The sequence below is a fragment of the Leptidea sinapis genome, chromosome 11 (genome assembly GCF_905404315.1).
Source record: "Leptidea sinapis chromosome 11, ilLepSina1.1, whole genome shotgun sequence".
NCBI lineage: Eukaryota > Metazoa > Arthropoda > Insecta > Lepidoptera > Pieridae > Leptidea > Leptidea sinapis.
Window position 1 is genome coordinate 14,201,675 of NC_066275.1, and position 24,820 is coordinate 14,226,494.

Consider the following 24,820-nt stretch of genomic DNA (forward strand, 5'->3'; position numbering starts at 1 on the left):
GGTCTTTAATGTGATACTACATTTACGTATTTAAGGACCACATTCAGAGAGGATGTGTAACGGGGTTTCATCAGCACTATTTCAGAATCTACATGTTCGGCAATCTGTGGGGGCCTAGGATTGAGATGTGTTTGTTTAATTTTGCAGTGCCATATAGCATCCTGGTTAGAATGCGTAAGTTTTCTCTCTTTGTCCTAGTGCCTCATGCGCAGCCTTCTTGTTGAATTAGTGTTTTAGAATGGGTTAAGCAAGACTTTAATGCACTCTTATGAACATGATGTATCAAGGGATGATTTAACAAGACTCCAAGGTTACAGGGTCAAACTGAGTTCTTTGAACATCAATTCTTGCAAGTTCGTCACCGTATTCATTGCCTTCGATCCCTGCATGTCCTGGAACCATCAAAGTGTAACTCTGTTTATTCCTCCCAGAGTATTCAGTATACCTAGTCCGGCAGTTATCTAGAAGCTTCGAGAGTGTTCTGTTTGAGTCTATAGCGGACAGAGCCGCTTGAATATCTGTGTAAATGTAAATATTTACTTACTAATACTTGGAAAGCCTTTATTCAGAATAGTTTCCGCACATTCTATAATTGCGTAATCCTCCGACTGGAAAACGTAGACAAGATTTCCCAACTTGACTGATTTGCCAAAATTTGGGGCACTCTCCGAAGATTCCACAGCCAAAGTCAGATCCCCACTTGGATCCATCGGTATTCCATTTAAGGCAGGGAGCCTTCCAAGTTATTTGATTGTATAACCAGTCTCTTGTAGGGAATTCAATACTAAAGTTGCTGATGAAGTCAAATTTCGGCAGCATGGCGTCACTTACCATGTCGAATACAGGACTTCTCAGTAAGGATTGCTCAAATAGCTGCAGCGAGTTTTAGCGCCAGTTCGTCCTCGTATGGGTCATTACTCTACGCAAGCTGGCCCTCACCTCCTTTTGTAAATATAGGTTTAGGGGAGGCAGGTTCAGAAGTGCAGTTAGAGCTGCTCCCGGCGCGGACGTCATGGCTCTTATTGTTATCGCGCATGCCGTTTTTGAAGGCTACCTTATTTGGCAATAACTGTCGTTTGGGCAATTTTTCTGCACCAGAACACAGAGCCATATGATATAAGTGGTCTTACAATGGCTGTGTACAGCCAAAGAGCCATGTTGATCATTAGGGCCCATTTTTGGCCGACAAGACGACTTCACTACTTTACTAATTATTTTTATGATTAATCACTTTTTTTAATTTAATGTACGGAGTGTTTAGTGACCGACAAACATAAATTTAACATTACTTGTTAGAGTTTAACTTGAATTATTGAATCGATTGTGGTGGACACTGAAAATTGGTAAACATTTTATTTCGTAAGAGGAGCTAATATCGCTATATATCAGGAAACCTTTACAGAAATTTTTGCAACAGACATGCAATCTTATTTCTAATGCGCTTTATTCACTAGGGTGGATGACTAGTATATTTCCAATACTGTTATTAGTGTGTTTTCTAGAGTTCATTTTCCTTGTATATATTTCTGTTAGAGGATGAACTTTAATATCCATAATACGAATTCTGATATAATAATTATAATAATATATCATTTATTTTCAGGCATTTTTCCCATAAATCTACATACAATCTCAACTTAAATTACATTACAAGTTGAGTTTACTTTGATTTTAATTAAATAACAGTTAAAAAAAGTTAATATATGTCATAATTACAATTAAAAATATAATAATTAAATTATAGAAATAAAAATTATAAAATTAATAGAGTAGTAGACTAATACAATTCAATGGTGTTAAGTTTAATTTCAGTTCTGACATTATTAAAAATATATATTATGTCAAATATATAATATATATATAAGTTGTCACAGGTCACAAATATCAGATTTACAACAGTCATACACAGCATTTACTTTTAAATTACAGCTTTTTCTAATGCGGAATAATATAAAGAGTCCTTTCTTATATAATCAAATCAAATCAAAATCACTTTATTCATGTAGGTCACGGAAATAACACTTATGAATGTCAAAAAAAAATATTTTTCTTATTGAATCTACCGCTACTTCGTAAAGGGTTGAGCTAATGAGAGGAAGTAGCAAGAAACTCATTGCAACTCTTTTATATCAAGATTTACAGATCATTTCAATTACAATATAATATGTAAAATGTAAAATGATGCAACAAACACACTCTAAACGTTCCAACCATCTCCACACAATAAATTCACAGCTGATTCTTTTTAAATTATAAATAAATTAGTTATATTAAAACCAAGGATATTTAACTGAATATTATAAATCAGATTAAAAAGCAAATTTTCAGCAGTGGGTAGTTTTGCAATAATGTTTGTTCATAAATATGGTTTTTACTCATAAATTAATGACTTTGGTTAAAATTATTCAAAAGTAGCATACACGTTTTACCTCCATTTGATTGATAACAAAGTCAAAGTCAAATAAACTTTATTCAATTAGGCTTAAGCTTCCCGCATCACGTTGACGTCCGACATTCCACAACCGCGCGTTTTGCTAGAAATTCCTTGCCTCGCAGAGACATACCAATATACGAATCGTATTCATCCAACAAAGCCTGATATTTCATCTTGCCTTTATTCCCTTTTGTACGTTCCTAACATGGAAAAGCTCATAATTATGACGTCATCTCTCTCTATATATGCCTCTCCAAAACTGGAGGTTAGAATTAGTTCAGTGAACTTCGTCCTGTTATTTCCATATGAAAGTGGTCTTCCATTATTTTTATTTATATTAATATTCTTCTTAGTTCCTTTTTATTTATCTTCAATTTATATTGGCCATTCCCAAATATATTGGAGCCATGATTTCTTGCTTCGTAAAGCAGGAAAGGCCTTTCCTCTATTATGCTAATCATCATAAACTAAGGTAACTATTATTTCTTGAACGGTCACCGGCGTTTTGCCGATGCACTGGAATAGCTTTACGGTAGGTCCAGCTAAAACGTGCCTTATTCGGTAGCACCACTATAAACAACAGACAAAATCATCAATTTATCACGATGTAAATTGAAGCTTTAAGAAATTATTAATGCCAGATGTACATGCGTGACTTGTTTAATAAATCAAGAACTTCAAAGGCCCTTCAAGCAATTCACGTACCTGAAATAAATCACGCCCTTAACAATTTCACACCCTTCAGCGCTCTATGTAACCTGCCTATATTGGTTTTCTTGTGTCCAGATTTTCGGCTTGCGATTTAAGTACCTGTCATTTAATATTAACTTGGGTCTTTTCAAATAGGCAGTTTCTAGGTGAAAAAACAGCGCTAATGGCATACACATGCATTCGTGGTTTCAGGTTTACGATATGGATTGATCATATGGGGCAACTCGGTGAACATAGGGCATTTATTTATTGGACAGAAGAAGTGTATCAGGGCGGTTTGTGGAGCCAGCCCTCTAGATTCTTGTCGACCTCTTTTTAAAAAATTAAAAAATTCTAACGCTGCTATGCCTTTACATGTATGAGATAAGCCTATTTGTTCAAAAACATATTGTTGAACATATTGATTTCTGTACAAAAAAAAAGTCAGAAGATTTTAAGCACAAGGTATCCAAATAGACTCATAATTCCCTTCTGTAGAATAGCATCTTTTAGTAGAAATTGTTACAACATGTCTTTGAAAATATATAATAAATTGTCTAATGAATTGAAAGATTTACCTTTCAAAGTTTTCAAAAGAAGACTGCATCAGTGATTAATAAATAAGTGCTTCTATAGTTTAAATGAATTTTTGAATACAAAATGAATTATTAGGTATTATGAATAAGTCTATAATTTAAAAGTATAATTAATTAGTAACCGTATTTTCCTCCTCTCGAAAAAAAAAACGATTCTGCCGCAAATATAGACCCATTAAATATTCAACTGTGACCGCAAAACGTAATAGGTTATAAACAAAGGTTGTGTCTTTTCGATACGACCTTAAACCAATCGTGGTATGTTGTAGTTTTTTTTATGACAATAAAGGACGAGATGAACAGGATGTTCAGCTGATGGTAATTGATACACCCTGCACATTACGATTCAGTGCCTCTCAGGATTCTTGAAAAACCCAAAAATTCTGAGCGGCACTTTAGTGCTACTATTTATTCTAATAACGCTCGTCACCTTGAGACATAAGATTTTAAGTCTCATTTGTTTTTTATTATTATTTAAGTAATTTCACTAGCTACGGCGTCCTTCAGACCGAAACACAACATCACTGCTTCACGGCAGAAATAGGCGCCGTTGTGGTACCCTTAATCAAGCCGGCATCCTGTGCAAAGGAGCCTCCCACTGGCTTACGGCACTGCTGCTTTACTTTAGTTTTTTGTTGTATTACTTACTTGTGTAAAGCATGTATAATTTATAAAAGCATTAATTTCTTCTAAATTAAAGTCTGATCTGTCTGTCAGTCGAAAACTCTCAGTATTATTTTTGTGTTCTTTAAAACGTACAATGAATACAGTATTGTACCGTGTCCTTTCTATTGCTATAAAATAATTATAATCATAATATATCACTTAGATATTCCGCTGTTGAGTTGTTAAATTTACAACTGTGTTTTTTTAAATAAAATTTTAAATCCATTATCAGCGGCTGGGACTATTAAAATTGTATACATTTACCCTCAAAGCTATTTGTATCTAATGAAGCCTGCTAGAATTAGTTATTAGCAATTCCTAGTATTGCAACAATAAAATACCATATCGCCTATCTACTCTACATAACTGAACAATAACTTTCTTATAACCTCAACTTATACGAGGTCAAATAATCATAGAACAACTGATTGTCTGGGCTCCACGATTCATTTGCGGTTTCACCAAAGTTCAAATGTTCACATCCACTTACCAGCCACTTTAAATTTAAATTACCGTCCTATTTCACTACTAATTACATTCATGACAACTATAAATGTTAATAAAACTTCTAATCGCCAGTTGCAAACTCATGAAAATACGTCACTTTAAATTAATTTCTATCTTAGCCCATCTTTTAATTACATATTATATTATTTTAAATTTGATCAATTATGTTAATGAAAGAAATGGGAATTTTTTTGAATTTCAATCTTTAAATTTTAATAAAATGGCTGTTTTAGAAAATAAATTTTATTACACTAAGTACTTATTATTACCAACTGTAATGTTTGCATCATATATCATTCAATAATAGGCAATTTATGACTACTACTTTAAATACTATATCACACTACATTACCTATACCTTGTAATGTTGTCGTGTTGAGAAGAAAAAACGAACGTCTACTTTACAAAATTCTTGATTTTTCAGTTTTTAACAGATGTTATAAGTGTGTTTTTTATAAGTCAACGAAATATTACCAGTGAACTTGTTCATGTGACCTGAAGTCTAATTCAATAACTGATATTAGATATAAACGAAACACTTACTTAAATATATAATTTTTCAATGTAGAACACGGTACAAATGATTTAAGTTTTCTTTAGTGTTAATTCCGCCAATATTTGTTTTTTAAACAATTCGACACGTGTTTCGCCTCTACACGAGGCATCCTCAGGACGTGTTGTCTCGCCAAAATCTGGCACGAGACTCTCGTCTCACGTGTCTAATTGTTTTAAAAACAAATATTGCCGGGATTAACACTAAAGAAAACTTAAATCATTTGTATAATTATGGATTTCCGCAAAGTAACGCCTAATTCAATTTTTTTTTTTTTTAGAACACGGTAGTAAAGTCTTTCATAAACGAGCATAAGGAAAGCAGGCCACACGCACTATTTACTAAAATAGTTTGAATTAAGAATAAAATTCATATCGTAAATCAACCTAAACAACTAATTAGCATCAGCGATATAATAAGCAACGTTATAAAAACTATTAATTGGCTCAGAAAATCCAAAGCCAACTTCAGTCATGATTTTGAATTGCCTACTTTTCATGTTACTTAGACTTTGCCTTTTATTACGGCTCAGACATTAGCGAAGGAAAGATGGAAGTTTTGCAGTTCTTGCGAAGTTTTCCTCGTTAGCATGTAGTAAATGCAGCAATAATTTTATAGTCATACTTTCGAGGGTAGGTACTTAGAAAATATTACATTACAGTTCTTGTGCACTTCGCTTTTAAGTGTGACAGTTTAATTTGTTGGAAGTTTCTAGCTTAAATGGAGTTGTAAGTTAATAGTTGAATTAATGGAAATGCGACTCCATCAATTGTAAAACATGATAAGTACACAGTCTAAGGTAGAGCGCACCCGTTCCCTCGTTGAAAATGTAATTTATTTATCATTAATGTTCCATGTCTGATATTGAAATTTAAATGGGACGACATTCATGTGTCAAGAGTTCATAATATTAACGTATTTTCATAATATTTTATTCTACAAGAAACCTCTGTAAACGTCATAAATTCCAAGCCTAGTATAAATATTAATATTGGTAAACATAAAAGTGTTTTAAGAGTCCGTTTTAAACTGTAGTATTCTAATGGATACCATTGTGAAATCACCGATTGTGCTAAAAAACATGAAATTTAAAACAATCAATGAAATTACCTCAGCTGATTGAATGAACCAGGGAAAGGATATACAAACCATTCTCCGTTGTACCCATTAAGGCATACGCGCGTAAATTATGTAGTGTAGAAGAGAATACACCACGGCGCATTAAGCTATATTCGGTAGTTGAAAAGCACAATGTAATTTCATTACCAATTTGAATGAATTTCACAAGTATAGAAACTTCTTCAATTTGCTTATAAACATACAGAACATATAAAATTACAAATTTTACAAACCATCATTTTGAAATGTAAGGGAGTCTGCTTTGCTCATCTTTTATGAGGTTATCTCACAACCCACACATGGTGAGTCTACAATGGAGTGTGCTAATTCCAGGGGCGTGGAATCAACAAACCGTTATTGCTGTACGGATGTACCTTTAACTAACACTTGTTATTGATTACTATTAGTGTGTTATAATGCAACGTGCAAATGGCCCACATCCCCAAGAGACTTGAAGTTGTAAAAGACACAAAAGAAAAATAGGATTTGTGACTGTTAGACTGTCTTTTATTCTGTCGCTGTGATGAACAATTTCCTTTGAGAATTATTACCGCTGCCCGTTGTGGCCGAGGTCTACAAAACTTGAATTTCATTTATAATTTATGAGTGACGACAACCTATTTTATGAATAAGTTTTCTCTCTACTAATGAAATTAAAAAGGCAAGTAACTAACTATTGTGCACAATCTTCCACGTTGGTTTAACAGTAGTTACTAAGTACATATCTTAGGGATGGAAATTTTAATCAGATATGTACTGATTAAAGGCTATAACTTAAAAAGGCCTATTAAACAACAAGAAAAATAGGGACAGTAATAAAAATGTGGCCCTTATTATGTTAAGTATGCTCGAATCATAAAGTGCGGACGCGCCAGCCCTTTTTTCAATATGATGGACGTCAGTCACACTTGCGAGACATACAAAATTTTATCGTAATTTTATATTTTTTGTAACAAATATCAATATAAACACTCCAAGTGAAAACCCTTTCAAATACCAATTTCAAATATCAACTTTTAAAGTATTTCGAACCTACAAACATACTTCAAATTTAAACCAAGCCGAATAGTTGTTACAGATGAATAGATGCAGAATTCGAAATTCGATTATGTCTGCTCATTGAACAGGCTGCTAAAACTGCAGAATAACGAGCCAAAGGTAATACACAACAATAAAAGACAATATTGAGTTTTTACGGGTAGTTAGATTCAATACAGAATCATGTGGATTAAAATAATTTTTTATTACTATTGCTTCTATTTCTCCTATCAAAAAACCGGGGCTACTTGATGGTTGGTTATACCGTCGCCCATTAGTAATTCAAAGTTTGATTGTGTTGAATTGAGCTTTAAACCATTCTGTAGCTAAGAAGATATTTTGGTCAACATTTTTCAGCAGTCTCTGAAAAATATAAACAAGATGTAATTAAATTTGGAGTATAATAAGACATGAGATTTTTTTGAAAAAAAAATATTACTCCCGAAAATTGCAAAAGATATAAGCAATTTACTGAAAAAGTTTTCAACCTTAAGTGTTGAACCTTAATCTTTTGATGGAGACGTGTCATCAGGAGATAGCCAAGGTCGTTTCCCTATGTCATGGTTGTTTAACTCATTTCAATTCATGTATCTGTTCATAAATGTATTTGCACGAAATAAAGTACCGTTCGCCAGACAAGTTAGATCGCATCTTAGGTCAGGCGATCAATATATCAGAATCAATTTGTTTTGGTGATATGCATGTATATTTCCAAGTAATTTAATGCACAGAGGAATAGCAAGATATTGCAAAGAAAAGGAGGTTCTATATGGATGATATTAGTAAAATCTTAGTTGTTTCACCACTTTATATAAACTGTAATTTATTTATACTATTAATTTAAACATTTTTTGACGATATTCCAAAAAAAAAACAATATCGGGATCAAATCTGAGCGAAGTAAAATTCGTTGTTTTGAACATTTATGTTGTCGCCATCTTTGCCATAACCAAAATACAAATACAATTAGTGATGAATCAAGGAACGATAAGGGTAAGTTTCGATTTTTTATGTAATACGAGTATTATAATGAATAAACAATCGATAGAAGAATCGATTATGGGATGGAGACGTTTTATAAAACGTCTCCATCTATAGTACTGTATTGATATATTTTACACTATGGATTAAAACTGTAGATTAAAGTACGAAGCCCCAGACAACATTACAAAATCTGTTCATAGATGACAGAGAACTAGATTATGAAAGAGGTGGGCATATTATTATTAAGAAAGAATGATTGAAGTGAGTGACAAATGATTATGTGATCACTGCTGCCCACACTCTCTTGAAACACCAGAGCAATCAAACAAACAAACGAATGAAACACGACCGTTGCCTACCTTCGAAAACCAAAAACATATTAGTACGTGGCGTGCAATGAATCCAATCAGAGGCACCGTGGGTAGAGCCAACAACAGTTGTAACAATTGTGCGCTTGGCACATTTAATTCGGTGACGATAAATGTTTATGTGTTCCTAGTAGCAACTTTATGATACAAATAATAATAGTTGCAAGTGAAAACTTTGAACTTTCAACAGAGCAGAGTGTTTAATTATTGATTTCAATGTCACCTTAAGATTTAAAAATGCTTTTCTTTACTGATTAACTACGCTTAAACTACTTTAATTTAATATAAGCAGGAGATTAGGTACCTACTATGTGGTATTTTGCGTTTAATTTTATATCTAAACTTTTTTGTGTTTGTAAACCCTACAATTTTCTAGTAATATTACATATAGAACATTGTGTTCATTAGTATATAATTGTAATATTAAAACCTCAAGTCTTGTCAAAAGTCATGATATTATTTTCTTCTTCTTCCTTGCTTGTTTCTTTCACCTTTCAAGTTGCAGGCAAAAGCACTTAAACAATAATATAGAAATAAAGCGTTACGTATTACCAAAAAACCTCGTGCAACGTTCTATCAAGTACAAATAGGCCCCTCAAGTTATGTTACCAACTTGTTACAATGCTTAGAGCTTAAATAATAATAATAATAATAATAATAATAATATTGACACACATTTACACAAATTATCTTGCCCCAAGTTAAGCATATATAGCCTGTGTTATGGGTTACAAGACAATGATATATTTAATACAATATCTAAAACAAGGTCAAAACAAATACTGATTTACATACCTTCCTAACTTGCAAACTTAAATCATAACTCCCATATCCATCCTATAACAAATAAGTACCGAAGTTCTAAGTTCATAGCCAACACTATTATGTGTTTAGTTACTTAAGAATGGTTGAACTAAGAGTATTTTATAGTTATATTACGAACTCTTCCATGAGATTATAATAACGGAATATATTCCTGCTGTTTAAAAATTTTTGCCTGAAGTTGGGGTCGTCAAGGTGTTGCCATCGATTGTTGTTTTGGTAATAATTAATATTGTTGACTTTTAAGGAACGGAAAAATATATTATTTTGTCCTTGCTTAAATTGGTAATTTTTCATTTAATGAATCACATACCTAAATATAGATTGTTTCTGAAAATAGTGAAAAACGTCTGTTCGACATGAACTGTTGACATGAATGAATCTTATACCGAATGTTCACTTTATAAAATGACATAATGATTCATCCTCACCCGTTTTACAATAACACATTACTATGTACAACACATTACAATGTACAAAACATTACTATGTACAACACATCACGATGTTCAACACATTATAATGTAGAACATTTTACCATGTGCAAGCATTATTGTGTTTCCATTCCTTTGAAAGGCGCCATCTTGCAGTGTACAATGTACAGGGGATACCACTAACCATCAAGTAAATATCTTTCTAAAAATAAGTACATTTAGAAGCGTAAGAGTCTTTTTATGGTACTTAATGACCGACTCTCCGTTGCATAAAGTGTTGGCGAGATATTAGTATATTTGCTCTAAATACTGATTCTCATTATTATAACAATAGAAATAAGGGATTGCTTGTAACTAATTCTAGTAGGCTTCATAAAATACATAATAGCTTTAAGGGTAATTGTATACACTATTATAACAAAATCCCAGTCACTGTTCAGGCATTTTCTATAAATAAATTTAAATGTTTAATTTTAAAATGGCCCTGTCGTACATCCTGTTACTCCACAACTGAATACTGGGACTAGATTAAGATTATTTTATAGCAATATTGTTGTGGCAGACAGTACAATAATTATTATTAATTTTATTAAAAAAGCCCAAAAAAATAATGCTGGGAGAGTTTCTTACGCAGCTTCTTCTCTCTCAGAGCGCTATTTGTGTCCGAAGCAGTGGAACTCTAAAAAGTGACATCAATAAGAATTCTAAAGGAATCAACAGGGAGAAAATAATTTAAATTTTTTAAATATACATCGGCGATACGAATTTTTTCAACAACACTAAATTTACAAATAACATTCGGGAAATGGAAAGTAAGTCTTAGCCAAGGATAGTCAACGATATTGACTATGAATGTATTCCAATTGGACTCAATAGTCACAAATAAACAGTTGGTTAAGAGGTTCGTTAAAGCGCAACATGGCATTCCATTTAGCTAAATGGAACTTTCTAGGATAATCTCGAGTATGTCAAGTAACAACTCAATATATTTGTAAGCTTTAAAATTATTTGCTTTGATATTTATTAAATAGTTTTATCTAGATTTTTGGAAATCAGGAGCATTGAATATCATTCATCAATGGAATTTATTGAAATGAATTAATTTGAATCATTTAGCACGCTGAACTAGTAATATAACTGCAATACCGACATAGTCAAAATGATTGCGAAACTGAAGTGTCAGTGGGCACGGCACATAGCTCGACGGACAAATGGCGGTTGGGGCAGTAAAGTCCTCGAATGGCGACCACGTACCGGAAGACGCAGTGTTGTTAGGCCCCCCACATGATGGACCGACGATCTGGTCAAGATCGCCGGAATACGTTGGATAAGGGCAGCGCAGGAGCGATCGTCGTGGAAATCTTTGGGGGAGGCTTTTGTCCAGAAGTGGACGTCTTCCGGCTGATGATGATGAGGCCGATTTTGTACACAATGATTATTTTATCACATTAAAAACTATTGAATTTATTGCATTATAACTCACAGCTGACTCAGTCTGTGCATCGAGTCTGCGACCAATGCTTGTTGCGACCCGAGGCATACCCAGGTGCAAGCACGTGAAAGTACGTTACTTAAAAACGAAAATATCAACTATTGTGAAATAAACTTACATTAGATCAATATCTTATGTAAGTTTATTAATTTTGAATCATATCAGAAAAAAAGCAAACTGAAAACCATTTATTGTTGCGTACTCTCCTGATCGCACTATATTTTAACTTTTGTATTTGGCTACGAACTCTGCCGAGAATTAGATGTGATCTAGTAGGTACTGTAAAATACACCAATTTCCTCTACGAACCAATACATTAACGTCAGAGGCACAAAGCTAAACTACAAAAGGGACTCGGGCTACTAATTTATTGCTTACGTGTTACGAAATATTGCATTCACTGTTTTTGTAATACATACCTACGACAATGTAAATCCGTCATAATATATAAGATCCATTCTAATCGAGTTTAAAACATTGTTTAGATAATAAATTAAATATACTCGTATTCATTATTTTAAGGCACAATTATAAAATGAATGTATCAATACTAATACTTTGCAAAAAATCTAGTGTTTGTAGTACTTAAACGTTGAAAATAGCAGAAGCTGGGTTGAGTTGAATTTATGATATATACTGTATTTAATATTTTATTTCATAAGATATCATTCAAATATAAATATGTATTATGTGTGATAAAATGTCGCACCTTTAATCATAAACCGAAGTATCTCAAAATTACAATTTTGTGGGAAATCGCATTTAAAGTTTGACATGTTTATATTGATGACTTCAAAAAATCATAAAAAAATAAATAGATTATTTCGGTCACATACAAAAATAGATCTGTGTAGCTTAATTATTTTTGTATTAGAATAAGCTAGAAAATTACTATATTTTGAAGAAAAATACACCAAAAAAAAAAAAAAGTTCCTACTTATTTCACTTTATGCTAAAATATGTGATCAAGTTAAGATTGATGAACACGGAATAATTATAAATATTGCAGTTTTAAATTAAAATTATTTTTGTAGTAAGTGAAATATTTAGTTTCATTGCGGTTTTCAGAAATATGCATAAATTTTACAAGTATTATTTTTAATAAAATACAGAATTATTTTTCCGTTTCCTTATTGAAAATAGGTAACACTACTTTGATAACACTGTTATATCAGGTTTAACAACAATCAAAATAATTTCTTGTGGTTATATTTTAGGTACTTGAAATTTAACTGAATACTTTTTTTATGAAAATAAGGGACAAGACGAGCAGGACGTCCAGCGGATGGTAATTGATACGCCCTTCCCATTACAATGCAGTGTCGTTCAGGATTCTTGAAAAACCCAAAAAATCTGAGTTGCACTACAATTGCGCTCGTCACCTTGAGACATAAGATGTTAAGTCTCATTTGCCCAGTAATTTCACTAGGTACGGCGCCCTTTAGGCCGAAACACAGAAATGTATAATAGATTATGTTAATTATTATTATAATGATTAGCCGGATTAGGATGCCGCCTGTGAAAAGGAGCCTCCCACTGGTAAAGTACTTCTTAGTACTCTGTAAATTATAATTCAATAAAAAAATGATGCCATGAAAAACTTTTAACTAAATTAAAATCCATAGGAATAACTGGATCGGCCTATGAAATCTTTCAGTCATACCTCTCAAATCGATACCAAATAACGAAATTAGGAGATACCCAGAGCAGTCCCCAATTAGTAACTTATGGCGTTCCACAAGGTTCAATTATTGGACCGTTATTATTTTTAATTTACATAAATGATATTCATGAAATCGGTTTACAAGGAGATATAACATTATACGCTGATGACACAAGTTTATTCTACACGGGTCAATCAATAAATACCATAGTAAAAAAAGCACAACATGACCTTGATCTTCTACATGAATGGTTGCAAACAAATTTACTAACCATAAATACAAGCAAAACAAATTATATTATGTTCGCTGCAAAAAATAAAGAAATTGGTCATTACAACCCATTGACTATAAACAGTCAAGTTATTAACAATGTTAACAAAGAGAAATACTTGGGATTAATACTTGATCCTCAATTAAAGTGGAAACCGCATAAAGAAAGTGTACGGAGCAAACTTACATCCCTAACAGGAGCACTCCGTGGAATGGCCCGATGCCTCCCAAAAAAGGTGCGGTATTTAATATATAATTCCATGATAAAGCCACATATAGAATATTTAGTGGAAATTTGGGGAACGGCGGAAAAAACTAACTTAAAAAGCTTACAAATAAGTCAAAATAAAATTATTAAAACTTTGTTTCGATACAACTACCTAACTCCTACTGTTCAAATATATCGGGAAACAAAATTAATGAATTTAAATCAAATATATAAATATAACACATGTATTCTCATAAGAAAAATTTTAACTAAGGATTTACATACGCAAATTACATTCACCAAAAGAATAAACATTCAAAAAATTCTAACAAGACAAGCCCTCAATATTTGCTTAATAAAACCTAGAACAAAATATGGAACAAGAAATATAATGTACGAAGGGGCAAAATTGTATAACAACCTCCCAAAAGATATTAAAGAATTACAATCATTAAATGTTTTTAAAAAAACGTTAAAACAGCACATTTTGAAGGATTTCTCATAACTTATTTTATTAGACCGCTTCCGGCTATGACCATGAACGAGACCTTAATAAACAAATACCCTCATAGCTGTCATTATAATAAATAATAAAATAGTGTAGGTATTTTATTCATTACTGTAAACATTTATTTTATACGTTATCCACCTATTTCGTTGTTAATGTATCTACCTAATTAGTATTTATTGTAACTCTGTGTAATTATTGTAACTTTAAATATAACGTCTTAAATTGTGTATAGTATATTACGATTTGCCGCTCAATATATGTATCATGTTAGTTTAAGTATCTCAGTAAGTGAATTTGTATTCTTTTTGAGATAATAAATATTCTGAAATCAAAAATAATTATTAACTTTAATAAGTTAAGCCATGAATTATTATAGTATAGAAAGAATATAATATAAGTGGACCAAAGCTCTATCGACTACAATCGGTTATGTTAGAACAGTTAAAATAACGGACGAGCCGAGCGTAGCGTGCCGCGGCAGCGGCCGGCGAGTGACAGAAACAAATAGTAGGCGTTTCCCCCCATTACCAAATTAAGGAGGGCAAGAAAATTATTTTTTTAGCAACTAGTTAGCAACAAAAAAGCAACAAATTTCGGTGTTTTTTTTTCAATTTCGCTAATATTACGTCGCCATTTTTTCAGACTTCCATAATATAGGGTTTGTCATTTCTATGGATATAGTGAAATAACTTTAAAAAAACGAAAAATGTATCCAATAACTTTAAAAGTAAACAGTAATAAACATAAAAATAATTACTTTTTTGATAATATGTAGTACAAAACTGAAATAAAACGTAATTACTAATATTTTGTTCCAATATTCTAATATTAAACTGCATTAATTCCGAATGCTGTCGTATATCATACGACATAATTTATAAAAACTAAGTTAAATCATTATGTTGCCGATAAAAATTACATTCACTTTTCTAATAAACTGAAATAAGTCTGAATAGAAGCGGTTTTTGAATAAAATAAAGCATATTAAATAATGATCTGGTAGTAAAATAACGAATTATTGTGGATTAATCCACTTTCTTATAGTTATTTAAACGTCGCAACTCGAACGACGCCGACGCATTACTAATTTGCTCACTTTACCGGTATCGACTTATTCGCGTGCATTAATCAAAAAGAGAAATACGATTTTCGTGCTCCTTCATTGTCGTCGCTAAGAGTCGACTGTTGGACTGTACTTATTCTGCTGACAAAGTTATTTCGGTTTATGTTTAAAACTCGAAAAACGTAAATTTTGAGTTAATTCAGTTTATGAATAAAGGTGCGATGTGTTGCCTTACATATTTAACCTTTATTTGAAATATTTAAATTAAGCATGACAAATTACGCTGCACATAAATGCAGTCTACAAAGTTGCTGCTTCTAGAATTTAAAGCAATTCCTCCATTCCAAACATACTGCATAAAAATACGATCTCAAGTCTGCTACAAGAACTTCTATAAAGTATTGTACTGAAATATTCCCACATTAGCAGTACTACCGCTTACTAAATAAATGGTATTATTGTGTTTCAGAGTGTTCTTTATTTATTTTAACAGTCATATAAAACATATAAATATTAACAAATTAATATCATTATTCAATTATTGATACATATAAATCATACATACATTTAAATGTCAAGACTTAGTTTCTTTCAAATAACCGTTTTCCACTAATTACATAATATGAATGTTAACACGCTACTTTTTTTTTTTTTTTCTTCTTTTGAAATATCTTATTTTTTTTAAAAAAGCTCAATTGATCCACCTTACCTTCGAAACGTAACGATCAAAACTGCAAATTACTACACTTTTTAAAGACTATTTTTGACACAACCATGCTGACAATTTGAAGAATATTTTTGTAATGTACGACGTGTTTTCAAGCAATAAGTATGATAATTTTACAGCATCTTCTACAAGGATTCAATTTTAACACCGCTATGTAACATATTAAATTGTATTACAAGACACAGTCGAATACATTGGAATAAGAAAAGAATAATAAAATGTATCAAAATATGTAATTATTGTTGTTATTTTCGTAACAATATATACAGAATAAATGGTGATTGCAAGTTTATATGGTTTATTATTAATTGATGTTGTAAGGAAATGCTTTTATTTACTTCAAAATAACTATTTAAAATATTTTATAAAAATACAATTTGTAATACCTTTCTCCAAAGCTATATTTTACACATAGCCTAGTACAATGGATGCTGAACAAACATTTATTTAGATAACTTCACTAAGATTTGTTAATCTACATGCAGAAAGCACCTCCCGCCCTCGATCGGATTAGTCGTTAACGTCCATCCCGCTGAAACCAATTCACCACATGTTTCACAACTACACGAGGCAGGAGCTGTAGACTCGTCCAAGTGCCGGGTGACACTCGTGTTATGCGTAAACATAAATAAAAACATATAAACATTCATAATTTACAAACACTAGAACCTTTTGTTCTTAGGCTTAAACAAATTCCTTTTAAATTAAGGAAATTGATAGTTGTGATCGAACTAATATAGAGATGTACCTCTATTGCAGTCACTTTGTGATAGAGTAAATAAACTCAGCCGTTAAAGTAATGAACACTCCAGATATTATCTCAGAGTTTCAGCTTACAAGTAGAAGTTTCTTGTTTCATGAATAATTTAGTTTTGTACGAATATTACAGTAATACTTTTTTTTATGGAATAGGAAGACAAACGAGCGTACGGGTCACCTGTTATTAAGTGATCACCGCCGCCCACAATCTCTTGCAACACCAGAGGAATCACAGGAGCGTTGCCGGCCTTTAAGGGAGTACGCGCTTTTTTTGAAGGTACCCATGTCGTATCGTCCCTGAAACACCGCACAAGGAAGCTCATTCCACAGCTTCGTAGTACGTGGAAGAAAGCTCCTTGAAAACCGCACTGTTGAGGCCACACATCCAGATGGTGAGGATGATATCCTAACTTGTGGAATGGAAGGTGGAATTCGGCGGCAGGAATCAGGTTAAATAGCTCATCGGAACACTCCCCGTGATAAATGCGGTAGAAGACACACAATGAAGCGACTTCTCTACGCAACGCCAAGTGATCCAGCCATTCACAGAGCAATGGGTCCCCCATAATTCGAGCTGCTCTACGTTGCACGGTCAAATGGATCGAGCTGATACTGGGGTGCGCCATACCAGAGATGACAGCAATACTCCATGTGTGGCCGGACCTGCGCTTTGTAGAGCGCTAGTATGTGGGCCGGCTTGAAGTATTGCCGTACTCTATTAATGACGCCCAGTTTCTTTGAAGCCAATTAGGCTTTGCCCTCCGGATGACCACGAAATTGACAATCGCTCGAGATTTCGAGACCCAGTATTCCGATACTAGGCGAGGCCTACCTACTTGCTAGCAATAGCCGTTGCTGAGCCGTTTGTGACTTATTATACAAGGTAACTTACTAACATTGTATATACATACATACAAATAATCACGCCTCTTTCCCGTAGGGGTAGGCAGAAACCACTTCTTTCCACTTGCTACGATCCTTACATAATTGTTTCGCTTCGTCCACTTTCATTATTCCCTTCATACATGCTCTTCGGTTTAAGGTACTATTGACCTGGCCTTTTTTCAAGACGTCCCTGATTTGATTGGAAACGTCCGCCTAGGTCTACCCCTTCCAACACTTTCATTCACACACGCACTTCAACTCCTATATCATACTTCTTAACCCTCTCGTCTAACTGCATTTATTCTGCTTTCATGCTTCTTCTGCCATACCCAACTTTAACTTCTGTACATGAGTGTTGGAACCAACATGCACAGCCAAACGAGCCTTGTTAGACACCTTCTGACTGTTCAAAAAGGATGCAAAGCTCAATTTTTCCTGCATTCACTCTTCTTTCAATATCACTCTCACACTTTCAAACACTTATAACATATTAATTTAAAATTAAAACAACTTTTATATATTATTTTCTTTGATTAACGCAAGTGTTACACATTTAAATAATTGTAACTTCGGGTTAGCAAAAATAAAAATGTAACTTTTACGCAAAAATCTAATGTAAATCCGTTACAGTTACACGCGTCTTAATCCTTTAAAAGTGTTCTATTTAAAATTGACAGAACAGCGTCTGTCGGGTCAGCTAGTAATATATAATTATAACTATTAAATATATAGCAGCAAGGCTTTAATAACAAAAATAAGTGATCTCTTTAAAATTCATAAAAATAACACATTACGACGTTGCTACATAGTGTATCATTTATTTTTAAATATATTATATGGTTAGAATAGGTAAGGTAATAGGTAGTAAGGTACTGTATACTTTGAAATATGTGTGTGTTATAGGTAACAGGTACACAGTTAGGTTTGATGATAATGTAATTAATAAGAAATAAATATTCGACATCAGACTTACTAGTACAACGTGAGTTATATCTAACAAACTATTCTGGATGAATCTCTTCGTGTAAATGCCAAAATTACATTTAAAATCTTTACTGCAAATTTGACTTTTTATGAACAATTTTAGTATAGTGCTGGAGATAGCAAATTAAACTTTTACGACAAAGTTATTCACCGTTATGTTAGTTGCGTAAATTTGAAAAGTTTTGAGAATGATTGGATCTGAGTTTATTAATCTGTCTGTAGTCTCCAAACATCTGCGGGTAATACAATATTCTATGAATTGATTTTTGTCGCAGATACATCAAGCGGCTTTGGGGAGGATTCCAACTTTGCTATTATAATAATGCACGTACTTCTTGTATTCTAAAATACAAGCAATTTGAAATAAATATAAGATCAAAAGCTTCTACAGCAATACATGTCTAAATTATAGTATTTCCAAATACATTTGGTTTTAATCAATCTATCTATAGCACATGATCTTTCAAAATAATTTTCACCACCTTCATGACATCCGATTAGCACACGTGTCAAAATATATCTACCGATAATAATATCGACAGACATAAATGGTTATAAGACATTAATTTTCAAAGTAGCTAGCACGACAACCTGACGTGAAGAGTTCTGGGGCTTATTTATCTGTTTCCTAAAGCGTAACGCTGCATTGCCTTCAATTAGTTTTCTACATTTGCCACTGTCTTTCAATCAAACCATAAATGGTGTATCCTAGTCAGTTCATCCATATTGTCTTAGGATGTCAATTTCTACTTTTTGTTTTAACTCAGATTCTTAATCTTGTGGGACATTGGTAATCATACGCCAAAACATTCATTTCGTCTGAGATCCAATAAAAAACAAAACCCAGGCGGGTTGGAATTCGTTTCTGGCAATAGGGAAAAAATTAAATATTGTTGCTATTGGTTTATAAAAGTAAAAAAGTAAGCTTATAAAACTGCAGTTATTATAAAGAAATACTTAATTAAAAAAGAATCTCACACTATCTACAGTGATATTAGGTCCTACAAAGCATAAACTACTATCTATCTATATTATAAAGCAGTCATTGAAAATAAAAACAGAATTCCAACACAAACCACTGTATTATGTACAGATCTTACAATTGTAACTTTTAACTTTCAAATATAACTCTCGGAATTATTTAACAACACTTTAACACGGCAGAATAATCAAATTAATACCGAGCAAGGCCAGATATAACCTTTGCCACCCCTCTCCTCTCCTCTCTTCACCCCTCCACGACTCACCTCACACTTCACACCGCTACACTAGCGCCACCTCTCAGACACCCGCTGCTCACTTCACTTGACTCGTTACAATATATTTTAAAATATACCACTAGTTGCAGAAAGCATCCTTAAAGTTAATGTTTTTTATATCACATGCTATCTTTGACTGCCAAAATGAAAAAGAAAGTGACGGTATTATATCTATTGAAACATTAACTTTAAGGATGCTTACTGCAACAAGCGGTAAGACTTTTAAGCAGTATATATTGATTTATCATTCATCCAATTAAGAGGTGTTTGTCACAGAATAAAAAAAATCTAAAGTAATTAGGATTAGAAAACTCTTTGATGAATCAAGCTCAAAATTTTAATTAAGTCTATCAATACAATGTAGATCTAAATCAAGGCTTCTGCAGGATCCAACTTGTAGACACACTAGCGCCCTCTCACATTGAAAATACGCCTACCTATACGCCAGCGGATTTAATTTTTATTATTATTTTATTTAAAATATTAATTTTAGTCTATATACGAGCAAATATGTGAATGTTAAAATTTATAAATTATTATTAATAATATACTCAAAATAAAATAGTTTCGTGAGTAACTATTCATAATAAGGTATTTAAATTAATTTTATTGGAGTGTAATTGTTTTCATATTAACTGTACTGTTTCATGTCACAAATTGTTTTAAGAAGTAATCAAAGATAAATTGTTTATTGAAACTAAGTTATTTCATGTTTTATCTTTAAAAATGCAAGTTTATGCAAATTTTGTTGTAGCAAGATCTTACCTATCTATAAAAATTAAAGCAATAATATTAACCTGGCATATTAAGACACCTTTTTTTATATTATATCGTCGATATTTCAATAAAACTGAGAATTCAAGTACGGAGTATTCTTTCTTCTACCTAACTTACTACTTAACTTCTAACAGTTTTTTTTTTCTTCCAGACAGCAATGTACAAATTACACTTAATTGTACCAAATCTGCAAAATTTAGAGTTGTTTTAATAAAGAATCTAGTTTAAATAACACCCAGACATGTTAGTGGCTATCAGTTGAACTCATAACATTAATTAAACTAATTAACAACTGCAAGAATGATAATGAAACCGATTTCATTACTTGAAAACGGAGCGACATCAAACTATTAATTGGCTACAAAATACCAGAACTTGTCTCAGTCCTGTGGTTTTAAATTACCTTAATCTTATTTTATTTATGAACCAAGTCTTTATTAAACTGTTACTAGTTAGGAAGGAATACTATTCTTCTTACTAGTATTTATAAAGGTCTTTGCTTTGAGAGTAGACAAATAATAAAGAATACAAAACAAATAGAAAAGACTGGATCTTAAACATAGTTTTTTTTAATGAAAATACGGGACGAGACGAGCAGGACGTTCAACTGATGGTAATTGATACGCCCTGCCCATTACAATGCAATGCCACTCCGGATTCTTGAAAAGCCCAAAAATGCAGCAGAGCTACGATTGCGCTCGTCACCTTGAGACATAAGATGTTAAGTCTCATTTGCCCAATAATTTAACTAGCTACAGTGCCCTTCAAACCGAAACACAGTAATGCTTACACATTACTGTTTCACGGCAGAAATAGGCGCCGTTGTGGTACCCATAATCTAGCCGGCATCCTGTGCAAAGGAGCCTCCCACTGGTAAAGTGCTTAAATTTCACTATTTATATTAAGCTCTGTTCAACCTGAGGCGAATAACGCGCGGGACGTGGCACGTGCGTTCACACTGAATGTGACGTAGGCCTAAGGCGGGCGCGGCGAGCGAGGCGTGCGGTGGCCACAGTGGGCCGTGATCTCTCGTAGCGGTTCGTAGTATATCAGGTATTGCAAACTATGAACGAGGATTTAGTATTTTTACTTGACAGTCCGATTCTTAGATGGGGGGTGTTGAACATTAGAGAAAGTGTACACGATATAAATAAAAACAGAGAACAATGTGGTGATTTTTTTTATTTGTATGAAGAATTGAGGTTATACCCTAAAAATTACTGTGTTGTGGATGTTTACTTTGCCATATAGGTGGTTTAGATTGAATTGCACTTATAAACTATTCAGTATCTACCGCCATTTTACAACAAACAATATGCAGCCGCGCACACACCGAGCGTTAAGACCAAACTGGTTTGTTATCCCCGCCAACCGCGCGCTAGGTCGCTCGCTGACTAGGCTCGTAGTTTGGCCATAACGCGCGGATAGGAACGTTTGAAACCTCCGCACACTAACTCGCTCGAACCCGTCGCGCTAAGCTTCCGCCTTAGTCACTTCAGTAAGGACGCAAATTTTTTGATATTTGATATTTCGCGCCCGTCGTCGCATCCGCGCTAGGCTCGCACTATGGACGTACACTTAGAGCAATTCGCTCGCTCGCTTAGCCTCTCAAACTGACGCGACTTCCCGCGGGTCATTTTTGGTTCTTCAGTGCAGAAACATCATGCATTGTGAGATCACCTCTTGTTTCGCTTCAACTTGAGCGACTACTCGCGTCAATTTGAACACGTCTATACAAGTTAGGTGACACAATCGGCGCGAGCGACTTCCGTCCCGCATCCCGCGTGATGGTAGCCTCAGTTTGAACAGAGCTTTAATTGCTTTCCATTAAAGCATATCAAATAAAAAACAAGATGATAAATTGTATAAAATAAGAATACGTCAATATAACATAGGATAATACTCTTCTATAAAGCTACCGTCACATTATATTGGACGCGTATCTTAATAAGATTTAGTATGGGTTTTATTTCTCTTGACATGTTCATCATCAACATCGCATCAATTTTTAAATGTCTTTTAAGTTGCACAGGAGTGTTAAAATATCAGAGACTACTTCACAGACTGCGCAAATTTATATTGCCAATATGGTACTGATTTCCTTGTTAGGATAGTTTCTATGAAATTATTCTCCTGAGTGGTATTGTGTGTTGTTACCATTAAGTAATTAATATTACATCTTACTTCTGCTCAACTCATCGTTGTAATTGCCAACACTATTTCGAGTTCACAGCTCATAATAGTGAATCACAAATACTATTACTGTAATGGTCACTTTAAGCGTCCTGTCAGCTCATACCTCAAACGCAATAGTTAAAGTTACTTCATGAATATTAACGAGACGTAGTCGTCCTGACTCCACAACACTCTCAACTCACACATTGACTGAGTAGAGTATAGGCATTTTCAATGCTCGAGTTCAAAATCCATCCAAAACGGTTTTTTATTTATTTATTTCATAAAATCTACAGCACATAACATCACTTATTTGCTAAAGTATTGTATAACAAAACATGGGCCAACAGAGATTTTATATTATTTAGTTAAGACAAAATTCTTATGTAGCTTCCTAAAGATAAACTGAAACAACATATAATCTTCGTGTAGTTTGTTTTAACAATGTTATTTAATCTATGACATTATTTAATAAATTTTAGTGGCATATCTTATCATTGATTTTAAAGACTGGTTGTGACTTTACACCAAAACTATAGTAGATTTTACAACGAGTGCACAAAACGAACCATTTTATCCGAGACTTCGAGATAATGTCGAGGCTTGGCTGATTCACAATTTCCGACTGGAGTTATCGTTTTAAGAACTAGTATTTCGTCCACTGCAGTATTTATTTTCTGTTTGTTATGATAATCTTAATTTGTAGCCCGGTACAAACACGTAAATTCCTCACGTTTTATTTATATTCGTAAAGAATTCCCGACTATTGCATATTTTAAATCCGTTTGATATTTAGTTACCGAACAACTTTCCAGCATGACATCTCGTAGCAGACTGGAGTCTAAGGTTATTCAAGGTGGACGTTTTGACAACAACGCTATTTGGCTTGATGCAGTGACGTGGCGTGTCATGTTTCCTTTCGGATGGCGCGTTGGCCATCTGGAGGGCTTTGGCGATTTGGATATCCTCCAAGCCACGTCAAACAACTTTTCACTCTTGGGTAAATTTTGGCACAGCACTACTACATTAGACTTATTGGAGAGATAGCGAAACTTAAGAAAACACTTTTATTCTACTCAAAAAGCTGGCTGGTAATAACCGGCTCTCACATATTATTAATCGTTTGCATAATTTATACCGGTATTTTAATAAGTTATAACAATATGAAAGTGCAAAATATTAAAACATGCTGATACTTAAATTATTATAAATGTAATAGATATTTGTAAAGATACCAGAAAAATCTATAGAACTTAGTATCAGTCAATGCTACCCTTCGATCAACAAGATAACGTGGTAAGTATTGTACCTATCTCTAATAATATTAAACACTTTTATGTCTGATAGTAAACTAAAATTTGTAATTTAAAACTTTTAAGACCAATATACCTTAATACATACACTGTGCCAAGTTTCTATTGTAGTAACTTTGCAGTTTTCGAATAAAATTGAATAATTTTCAATAATTGTGTCTTTTCAGGTAGATATTGTGGTCAGTCATAATCTGGCTGGAATTCACTTGGCATGTGTCTGTGTCATTTAAGAAAATAAGCCATCGCCTACTTTAAAAGTAATTCTTAGTAGATAGATAAACTTTTGATAGTTAATGTATTTCTTTATTAAATTCATTTTTATTGAGCTATTTAATGAACGTTTAAAATAATTTAACATAGGAAATTCTCGTATACGGTGTGTTCGGTCATGAATTAGGTACTGATATTTCAAGGGAATTTTTAGAGTCTATGTACATAAATTGGAATGACTGAGTATCGCAGAACAAAATATACCGAACAACAATTTCTTTTATTAACTTAAAAACATAAAATAATAGAAAC